At 40.0% G+C, this 11,417-nt stretch overlaps 3 non-coding genes across 3 annotated transcripts; 1 reads left to right on the top strand and 2 right to left on the bottom strand.

Moving 5' to 3' along the window:
• Positions 1-1,431: 1,431 nt before the first annotated feature.
• On the bottom strand, positions 1,432-1,525 carry TRNAY-GUA (transfer RNA tyrosine (anticodon GUA)). Its single transcript has 2 exons — positions 1,489-1,525; positions 1,432-1,467 (listed from the first exon to the last, which is right to left on the bottom strand). It is a non-coding gene; the product is annotated as a tRNA-Tyr (tRNA).
• A 3,820-nt stretch (positions 1,526-5,345) lies between these two features.
• Positions 5,346-5,418, top strand: TRNAA-AGC (transfer RNA alanine (anticodon AGC)). The gene has a single exon. It is a non-coding gene; the product is annotated as a tRNA-Ala (tRNA).
• Positions 5,419-7,387: 1,969 nt separating this feature from the next.
• TRNAY-GUA (transfer RNA tyrosine (anticodon GUA)) lies at positions 7,388-7,477 on the bottom strand. Its single transcript is given in 2 exon segments — positions 7,388-7,423; positions 7,441-7,477. It is a non-coding gene; the product is annotated as a tRNA-Tyr (tRNA).
• Between the last annotated feature and the right edge of the window lie 3,940 nt (positions 7,478-11,417).

Here is an 11,417-nt window from a genome sequence, read left to right as displayed (position 1 = left end):
CTTTGTGACTTTGGGCTAAGCAAAAAATTCTTGAATGGTTCACAAAAAGTATATACTATAAAGAAAGAAAATGATAAATTGAACTTTATCAAAGTTGAAAACAAATATCTGTTCCTCAAGAGACACTGTTACAAGGAAAGTTACAGGTTAGAAGAAAATATTTGCAAAACACTTCTCTGATGAAGGACTTGTATCCAGAATATATAACACACTCTTCCAACTCAGTAATAAGACAAACATCCCATTTGTTTAAATGGGCGAATGATTTGGACAGATGTTTCACAAAAGAAGATATACAGATGAGCAATAAGCACATGATTAGATATTCACCATCATTACTCTTTAGGAAGATGAAAATTAAAGTCACAATGAGAGATACTCCAGACACCTAATAAAATGGCTAAAGTTAAAAAAAAAAAAAAAAGTAAGAAACTAATAGTGCCAAATGGGTGAGGATGTAAAACAACTACAATTCTCATAGATTACTGACGGGAATGCAAAATGGTACACCTTAGAAAACATTTAGTCAGTTCTCTAAAACAAAATTAGGCTTATACTTAGTAAAACCCAACAATCCCACTGCTAGTTATTTACCCAAGGGAAATAAAAACACACGTCCACACAATGGCCTATACATGAATATTTACAGTAGCTTTATGCATAACTGCCAAAAACTGGAAATATTCAAATATCCATCAGCTGGTGAATGAATAAATAAGTTGTACTAAATCCACATAATGGAATACTACTTAGCAATTAAAAAATAATAACCAATAATAATAGGGGACTTCAAAAAGTTCGTGAAAAAAATGAAATTAAACGATAAAAATAAAAAATATAAACTTTATTTCTCAACATAAGTTCCTTCAAGTTCAAGACACTCTTGTAAGTGATGCCTTTTAGTTCCTTTTCATGACACACTTCTATTTATCTGAGTCTTAGTGTTGCTTTGCTTTTAGGTTGCCTACTCCGAAACCCGGGCCGCTTCTCGCAGCCCGAGGACGCGCCCACCAGGGGGCGCCCTGGAAGCGTTCGCGTCCTCCCACCTGCACCGGCCGTGAGGCCGACTGAGAAGGTCGCACGAGGTAGGCCCTGTTTTTATTTCTCATTATTCAGATCTAATTTATTTATTAATACACATCGCCCTTGCGAAGGGGGCCCCGATATATTTTTTTCACCCAGACTCGAACCCCATTAGGACACTCGAGGTGGGAATGGAGAGAAAGGGTGTTTCGAGGGGCGAATTTCCCAAGTGAAGAGTGAACACTGAGACTTCTTGGAAACCACGTTTATTTTGGACACATTTTCTGCAGGTAAATAAGGATACGTGAAATGAAGGTTTATACATTTGAACAGGGTGTCGTCCATCGCTTTGGTAAGTAGAGAGGGCTCATTCACAGGTGAACTTACGTCGGCCTTTCAAAACAACCGTCCTTCGAGCCGGATTCGAACCAGCGACCTAAGGTTGTCTTCCCAACATAGTTACGACTACAGTCCTCCGCTCTACCAGCTGAGCTATCGAAGGATGCGCGAACTGCTTCCTCTTTTAGAATGTCTAAAATAATGTATGTCCTGATAATTTGTTTTAATTATATTTATGTTCACTTTTTAAAGTACTGTGCACTTTAGTCTTCTCAGACACTGAAAGTGTGACAGATCGTTTGTTTCATGGGTTTATAAACATGTAAAATTCATTGGTTGTATATGTAAGATATTAGGATATTTACGTATATCAAAACAAAAACCCTACAAGGATCCCATGTCCTCCTAAGTATAACATAGGTAGGGTGAATCCCCAGGTTATGCCCGATGTTCTGCTGTCCTGTCTGATTATCTCCTTTCTCTCTCAAAAGTGTCTGGGTTCACCCGAGAAATGATGTGGTTGCCTAAATACAGTCAACTGGGTTGAAGAGGATCTCACGGTTGTGAACAGAGCTGTGTCCAGTGCATTTTGGTACCACTGTGATTCTCCTTTCTGAAAGTCGAATGGAAAGTCGTGTCTATTCATAATTCTAGTGATGAAACGTGAGGTGTTTTTTGCTTGTGGATGTGTAAGTTTTCTTCGTTAGATAAATGATTTGAGTAGTTCATATTATATTACATAATTATACTGGGGCAATTAAAACGAAACAAAAATATTTGAAATTTTAAAATGGAAATATAAATATTACTTTTTCAAAGCAAATCATCACAGAGGTTCAGCAGAGATTGTTGCACATTCAGCTTCCTTGCACCTAAAACAGAAATGGAGAAAACACTAAACTATCTGGAGAGAAAAGGCTTTGAAAAGAAAAATTCCATTTTTTTTTTTCAAATGGTAATCACTAATGCCTCCCATTAGGAATACTGAGAGCACGCAGTTGATATTGAACTCAGTAATTAAATCCCTTCCACGAGTAACTAAGAAAATAGTGTCCGGCAACTTACCTTTTGATGTTCCTCATCTAATGGAGAGCAGCTAGAGAGGAGGGATCCTAGGATATGGACAGTTTTTCTTGACATTATTAGGTGCCCTGTCTTTGGATAGCAGGTGGAAATGCAGCAGAAATGCCAACAAGTGGTGAAATTTCAAGATAGTGGTGGATTCTATTGCTGCTACAGAATCGTTGACTCTGCTGGTGTGACACTCAGAGGAACAGGGAGCCCCCAGAAAGGAAACAGGAAAGAGCAGGTCCACCTTTCTTTGTCCAGCTTTGGAGTCCCTCTCTTGCCTCCCTTTTGGCAAAGCTTAGCCAAAGGGTCAAGCATTAAAACTAAAATGTGGTTTACAGAGTCCCACCTCCTATATCACAAGGGTGATTAAAGAAGGGTATGTGCCTTAGTCTGTTCGAGCTGTATGTTTGTCTGTTTGTGCTGCTATAACAAAATACTTAAGACTGGGCAATTTATAAAGAGCAGAAATTTATTTCTCACCATTCTGGAGGCTGAGAAGTCCAAGATCAAAGTGCCAGCAGATTTGGTGTCTGGTGAGGGCTTGCCTTGCTTCCAAGATGGTGCATTGTTTCTGTGTCCTCACAAGGCAGAAGAGATAGAAGGACAAAATGAAGGAACATTGTGTCCTCACATGGCAGAAGGAGAAGAAGGGCAAAAAAGAGTCAATCACACTCCCCCAAGCTCTTTTATGAGGGCATTAACCCAAACATTAGGGCAGAGCCCTAATCACTTCCTAAAGTCTCCACCCCTTAATACTATCACATTGGGTCTTAGGTTCCAACATAATGAATTTTGGAGGTATACACATATTGAAACAATATCAGGCTGTGGTAACAAAATACCACAGATTGGGTGGCTTAAAACAACAGAATTTTATTTTCTCAGAGCTCTGGAGGCTGGGAAGTCCAAGATCTTGGTGCTGACTGATTTGGTTCTTGATAAGGGCTGTCTTCCTGGCTTGCAAATGTCCACCTTCTATCTCTGTCCTCACATGGCAAAGAGAGAGAGAGTGTGTGTGAGTGCTCTGACATTTCCTTTTTAAAGGACACTAATTTATGGGTCAAGGCCTACCTTACAACCTCATTTAAACTTAACTGCTTCCTTAGTCCACCTACAGTCACTTTAGGGGTTGGGATTTCAACATTCTAATTTGGGGGTAACATAATTCAGTCCATAACAGTGAGTTTGGAATTGAGAGTCAATAGTTTAACAACTGATAAAACTTCTATGTGAATTTGAATATATTCCTGGTCTTCATTTACCTCTGTGGAAACTGAGAGATTGGAAAATTTAATATCTAATCCAATGTTACTGGAAACCAGAACTCCCAACTCATGGCTGAAAGCCCCAGACAAACCAATCACTCCCAGTTTACAGTCAGTCATGCCAAAGCACAACCCATGGGCCTGAGCTATGGGATGGGTTTAATTTTCTTTCACTCCAATTGCACATCTGCTTTCCTAACAGTGCCATAGAAAATAAACAGGGAGAAAAGAATAAATGGAGGCTAAATTGACTGGGTAAATTCTGTCCAGGGACAAGTAAGGAGAAAGCACCTAGATGGCAGTAAGGATCAAGGCAAGACTGACCTTCTTTTCAGATTTTTTTTTTTTTTTTTTTTGAATCCAAGTTTTGAGAACGGTGGGTTTCTACACACACTTGGAACACCTGAGTTTTTAACTCTCTTGTCTAAGATGTGAGGGGGTAGTTGGTGCGGCAGGAAAACAGAGGGCTTCTTCCCAGAGTGTTCAACTTTTTGTCAGCCCCGATTGCAATGAAAAAGCTAAAGAGAACAGCAAGTTTTAAGGCAAGTCTAAAGGTCTTAAAAAGTCCTGCTAAGGATGCCTGGCACAGCATAGAGACAGAGTCACTTTCTTAATTACGATGTTTCCCCTTCTCCATTTCAATTTTGATCATCTTGTCACAATTCATTGAGACTAGAAAATAACATTAAACCAAAAAGAGGAAGTCTCTAATGATGGAATTTCAGGAAAAGAAGGTGTTGAAGGTACAAATGTCGGGTGAGGGACTTCATATGGCTTTCCTGAAAGTGATGGGCCTCTAGCAATGCCCTCTAGCAATGCCGGGGCTCATCCTCCTCTTCACAACTAGCTTCTGCTGAACAGTGTCTAGCACCTAGCGCTTGGCACACACATGGCACCTGGTATTCAACAGGCCCAGAAGAAAAAGAAGCAACTGCTAATGCCTTTGACTTTCTGCAAGAACTCTGGCTTCAAGTCTGCAACTATAAGTATATTCGCTTCTCTTGTTGATATTTACTTTAGAAAAATAACTTGTCCGACTGACACCGCTTGATCGAAATAGGGACTACGGAAGCCAGAATGAAGGGAGAAATCAAATGAGACACACGCCCCCTCGTGGCCATGCGTCCCCCGGCGGTGATAAAGCCATACAAAAAGCGGATCTTAAGGGACAGTCGTAGATCCGTAGCGACTATAAAGAACCTGTTTCTGGGATCAGCTGAGTCAATTGGCGGAAATTTTAGGAGTGCAGGGATTGGTGGGAACTATTGGGTAGGCCAAAGCCACAACTCATTTCTTGAGAAATTTGGTTTTCCCTCCTGCCAGCGTCCTCAATTTCCTTCCGGTTCCTGGTTTTCGTAGATGATTCTAGCGTTAACATCTTGCCCAATTCCCAAGACAGGTGTTTCTGCGGACTCCGCACCCTGGTCCACTTGAACTCTGCCGTCTTCTCCCGACGGGATCCAGAACCGGAGAACAGGTTATAGGTGGCGCTAAGTGGCGGAAGTCATCTGGGGGCTGTTTGACCCCCGGTAATCTGCAGTCGTACTTCCTATTGGCTAACAGCGAGTGTCAATTGAAGTGGCAGCGAGTCCTGAATTACTTCCAGATACCAAGGAGGGTAAAGGATGTAGGCGGCTGCGCCCAGGTGGGGAATTAGCTCAAATGGTAGAGCGCTCGCTTAGCATGCGAGAGGTAGCGGGATCGATGCCCGCATTCTCCAGTTTTATGTCCTTACCCTTTTCTCCAGTGTTATATCTTTACCCTTCGGTCTTTACTCCTGTCTTTAATGTCTCGCTGAAACTAGAGCCGCTAACAACACGAGCCAATTTAATAATACGGATGGTCTTTCCTTTGAGAGCCATGTACTCCAGGTTCCCTCATAGTCCATGAAGACCCACTTACTCCGTGGTTCCCTCGTCTTCAGACAGTTGTACCACAGGACTTAGTTCTTAGGGATTTTTCTCATGTTTTGTAGATATTGGTCTCTGCCAGATGAATTTGCAAATCACTTCATTTACTGTATGTATTAATATTACATTTTTATTGTCAATCTATTTTCCATAAGTCCGACCTATTTAGGATCACCTGAAGCACTTACAACCTAACAAATACACTCCCGTTTCTGAATGGGATGGTAAGAGCCAAAGAATATGTAGGTATGTCTGAGTTTTGGCTTTTTACATTCACTCTTTCTCTTCTAGACTCATCTGTCTGTATCTTGGTGGTGGTGGTGGTGGTGGTCTGCTGCTGCTACTGGTGCTGGAATATGGCAAAATATGGTGCAAAAAGTGGGAGAGGAATTGCAGTGGCGAATCTATCTGGATTTGAATCTATTGCGCCTTGGTGAGAAGTTTAGTCTAGGACTATCTAATAAACGTTGCATTCAAGGCCTCAACATTATCTTTGAAAAGAAAATTAGCTCCCCCCAACCCCCCAGAACTCGCTTTTTAAAAGCAAGGAGTTCATCGGGAGCTGCCAGTTTAGACCTGTTTCCAGCCATTAACAGTAATTTCCAATATGTCTTGGGTGGGATTCTCAAACAACTACCCTAAGTCAACAATCCTCGGCTTTTGTGGTCTTTATTACTTCTCCAAGTGATTCTGATACAGACCAAAGTTTGAGAATCATCTGCTTAAAGAATAGAAGTTCTGAAGCATGGAAAGGAAGATACAAGAAATTGCCAGGTACAAAACCCTCGACAACACTTTCTTCCTTTGATCTAATATCTTTGTCATTTACTTTGTCATTACTTTGATCATTATAATATCTTTGTCACTGAAGACTATCCCATAGGTATTAAGGACCACATTTTTGAGACAGGGTAGAAGTGGGATTAATACATTTTCATGAGATTGGCACAAAATTAGGAAATGTGTCCTACTGTTCAGTGAGATCTCTCTCTTTTGAGCTAATTCTCCAAGTGGATAGGAAATCCTGTCCGTTTTTTCCCTTGTGTATTATTTTCGCCTAAAATTGTGTTCTCTCCTAGCAGTGTTTTTAAAACCTCGCAGCACATTAAAATCACCTGGGGAGCTTTTTAAACTACCAATGTCTGGGTCTCACTTCCACAGTGGCCCAAGCATAGGCCCTTAGTAAAATCTTCCTAGGTGATTCTCATTCCAGCAGATTTCTTCAGCCAGGATTGAAAATCCTGTCTCTCACTAGCAACGTGACTTCTCTAACTTCCTTGTGCCTTATGCATAATTAAAAGGAGAAGGTCGAACAGACCGCCCTGAATTTCATCCCGGCGCCGGACACCGTGGGCGCTGTCAGTTGTCGGACATGCCTGAGCGCCAACAACTCGGAACTCTCCGACCGCCAGGAGGCGCGCGTGCCCCACCGCTTACCTGCTGATCCGAGTGACTCCCCTCAGCCCCCCTCCGCCTGGCTCGGCTGCACCGTTGAGGGGCAAAGACGCTTCTCTAGACCCCTGGGCCAGTGGGCCCGCCTCTGATCGGTGTCGTAAGGGCTCGGGCCTTCTCTGAGGGTTAAGATAATGTGAACTTCGGGATTGACGTCTGATGGCGCGTATTAAAAATTGTTACGGAGAACAATAATTTTTAAAACATAGAGATTCGCTACACATCTAAAGATGCTCTTATCTTAGATATGTGTAACTGGAATGTGCCTTTCTGGGGGTAGTGATAAAAACGCCAAAAGAAATTAAAAAAAAAAAAAAACGAAGGAGTTCCTTCGAGCCGGATTCGAACCAGCGACCTAAGGATGCCTGGAGAGAATCACACTACAGTCCTCCGCTCTACCAACTGAGCTATCGAAGGACTCGCAGGGATAGCTTTCCCACTGGGGATGCCATCTCTGCTTGAGGCTGGGAAACGGCAGACATTTGCTGTTTTAAATAAATGTAAATATCTGTGTAGTTCACAGTTGCCTCAATTTTTTTTTTTTAATCCAACACAGCTTCAGAACCGACCGACACTCAGAAGCCCTCTGTCCTGGACCAACGAGAAAACTGGAGCACCAGTGCTTACCGGTTTGCAAAAGGGAAAACAAAATGTTAAGGAGGCACAAGGAACTGATACTTAGCAAGAGCCCCTTTTATTGTGTTGAATGAATTTAAAGAACCAATTCTGACTCCATTTATAAATAGGATTTGAAATACTTTAATCTACAATTTTAACAAGATAATTAACAGAAGACGGAGGAAAGACAGGGTTAAATAATGAAACGCTTCAAAGGCATACTAAAATGTTCCTTAACTGATGTTAGTCCCTGTAGATAAGCCAGATCATTACATTGATTTTTAACTCAACAAATACCTGTGGATGGGGGAGCTTAAACAATATATTTTAAAATTATCAATCTTAACACAAGGTAAAAAGTGATGCCATTCAAATATTAATTTTGCAAAATATTATATTCTTGTCTAGTTTTCTGACTGAAGCTCAAAATGGCTATTACTCTCCTTTGTTAATGAAGTAGTCCACCTGAGCTGACATTCAACATGAGAAATCCATTTCATTCTTTCATGGTTGTCCTAAAAGGGACCAGAGTTCACTTCTGTATGACGCAAAGAGAGACTTTTTATTTTTTCTGAACAAGAATTAAAAGCAGGTTGTTAATCACTTAACTTGGCCATTAACCTCCTCAATTCTTCATGAAACAACTATTTGAGTGGGGCCAGTCTGAACGAACTAAATACAATGTAACATTTCCTCCCCAACCCCAGCTGACTACATAAGTTATTCTGTTTTACAGATGTGTTTAGTACTATCCATTTTGTCAAAATACACTTTTCAAAAGGTTGAATTCTCTCACACAAAAGATTGGACAGTCAGCCCACTGTTGGGCCAGCAACAATTCAAACTATAATATTTCACTGCAGCAATAACCTGCAACCTTAAAAAAAAAGAAAAAAAGATTAAATGTATCTTACACAAATGTACAATAAATACTTCTTAAAAGATTTAATTCATTAATGAGGGAACTAACAGGATGATAAAACTGATTCGAAGAATTTATTGATACTTACTGAAAGAAGCAATGCTGTAAATTAACATTGCTAAGTGAGATACACAATTGGAAAATGCCCTACAGGGAAATAAAACTTACTTTTTCTACAGGGCAGACGACAAATAAATATCAGAGAAAGTTCATTTGCATCACTATCAATTATCTACAAGTTAACATTTACTCTTACAAAGTTGAAAAATACCCTAATCAATAAATACTAAGTCAAAATAATGGAACATACTCATAAAATGGTGGTTCTGCAGTGGGGCAATTTTGACCCCCGAAGGGTGATTTGGCAATGAAAGGAAACTATTTTTTAAGGAGACATTTTTGATTGTCACGACAAAGGAAGTGCTACTGGAATATAGTAGGTAAAAGCCAGAAATGCTAGTAAACATCCTATAATGCACAGGACAGCACCCCACAACAAAGAATTATCTAGTTAAAAATGTCAATAGTGCTGGGGTTAAAAACTCTGCTCTAGAGAATGAAAATAAAATGATCCTTGGACAGACCTTTTAGAAAATGTTCTAGGTCTAAGATGACATTGAAAATACATGAAGCTTTCTTTTGTTTCCCAATTTTTGACTTTTTTTTTTTTTTTAATCTAAAGGTTGAAGAAAACCTGGCAAACACAATAAATGTTTATTTTAAAGTCATTATGAAGCTTTTAAAAATAGAATCCATTCATTTATTTTTTACACTTTTTTTTTTACTTTTAAAAGTGATACAAACCCCTTAATCACTCACAATCTACATTTCCCTAATCATCTACATTCATTTTGCTAAAGTTTGGAGTTCTTTATCATTAACATTTTCTAATTCTCACTCTTTTCTCAATTTCTTCAAAGCCACCTCACTCAGACCCTCACCATCTTCTGACTGGAGTCACTTAGTACATTTTTGAATCCTGCCTCTCAATAGCAATATGACGTCTCTAACTTCCCTGTGCCTTATGCAAAATGGGTGTGATGACAATGAAAATACAGATCATAAGGGGATTGCTGTGAATATCAAATTGCATTCGTAAAGCACCTGTTTGAGGTGTGCTGTCCACTGCCCCACTGCCAAAGGCTGGAGCAAGTGAACCCACCCTGGGCACTTTGAAAGGCTTTCACCTGGTCCTCATCTTTGAGTAAGTTAGAGTCTGAAAAGTTCAAGGATGCACCATAGGAGAAGTCTAACATTTCTAAGTATCTGGTATGTCTAGGCATTACGAACATTCCCTTCACCAACTGAGGTCAGGGGCTTTCTGTCTTGTTGTGTTCATAGTTAGCCTTTGTGCAAATAGCCAGTGGCAGGGCCTTAATGAATTATAACTGTTGTTATTATGCTTAATAAAGAAACTTTAGTGAATAGGAGAATGATTTTATGCAGTTCTAACAACACTGCATGAGGTAGGATTAATATTATCAGAGAAACAACTTGTCCAAGAGTTTATTGCTACTAAGAGACGAAGTCAGTTCATTCTGACTTCAGATGCGCTCACTGGATACCTTTGCCTATTGATGCTGAACATCCAAGTGGATGCAATAAAGAGAATTAGTGGTTTGATTGATTCTTCTAAAGAAAGGGTACAATATAGGGAATTGTTAGAGGAATTCGGTGAAGGGTAATTGTGGAAGAAACATGAGTGAGATAAGCTATTTTCTGATTATCCTCAATCCTCTAGGCTACATTGTCTTTCACAAGGTCCCCCAAAATAATGAGGTGACTTTTCCCTTACTACAACACGGCTGTTCAGGCCTATCTCCACTCCTGGTCTTTCCTCACAGTATAGCCCTGTGAGGATTGCTAGCTGGAACATTTTCTGGGATTTTTTGTTTGTTTTTATACCAATTGAGTCCTTAGCCAAGATCTGTGAAAGGCAATTTCTTGTCCCATACTTGGATTCTTATAGGTGTCAAGGAGAGATGTCCCTTTTCTGACCTCTTTTAAAAAATTATTTTACATTTTCCCTTTCTGAAGCCTACTTAAGAGTCTTACTTACTTACTGTTTCTGCATTAAACACTGATATATTTTCACATGATAATACACATCTCTAGAAGGGTGCCTATTGGTAGAATTCAAGCTTATGTCAGAAAACTTTTGTATGCATCAAAAGCACTCAAGCACATTCTAGCTGATTCTCATACCAACCCTATAAGTTAAGTACACAGAGCAAGGAGACTGATATTCTGATAATTTAATTAATTTGCTTGGCACCAGAAAAAAAAATTTTTTTTTTGGCAGCTGACCGGTACAGGCATCAAACCCTGGGCCTTGGTGTTATCAGCACCAAGCTCTAACCAGCTGAGCTAAGTGGCCCAGAAAAACATTTAAGTGACAAAAGCTGTGTCTAAAACCTATAATCTTAACTCTTAGCTCATTGTTTTTCCCATGCTGTCCCTCCCCTTACTCCCCACCTACTAACCAACTAACACACAACTGAAGTATGAGGTATGGTGTGCATTCTTTTTATATTATAGATCTATGCTGCTAGTCAAGTTCATCACTATTTTTTACTTTTTTCCCCGCCATAGAAAATAGAAGTGCATACTATGTATCATGACAGCGGCAGCAACAGTGAAATAGGTAGAGCTTGTGGAAGGCACTTCAGAGTGTGGTATGGGCAACTTAATAAGGTCCGGCTGGAATCCAGTTACTACAGGACATATTTTCTGTATTCTTTTATGTAATGGTAAGTCAGGTGCAGCCACAAGAGGAGAGACAGGAGAGGCTCAGGAAAACAAAAGTTTACTATACTC

Source organism: Cynocephalus volans, chromosome 5 (assembly GCF_027409185.1).
Source record: "Cynocephalus volans isolate mCynVol1 chromosome 5, mCynVol1.pri, whole genome shotgun sequence".
Lineage (NCBI taxonomy): Eukaryota > Metazoa > Chordata > Mammalia > Dermoptera > Cynocephalidae > Cynocephalus > Cynocephalus volans.
The sequence above is the reverse complement of the archived record's forward strand: the minus strand, read 5'-3'. Positions and strand labels throughout refer to the sequence as shown.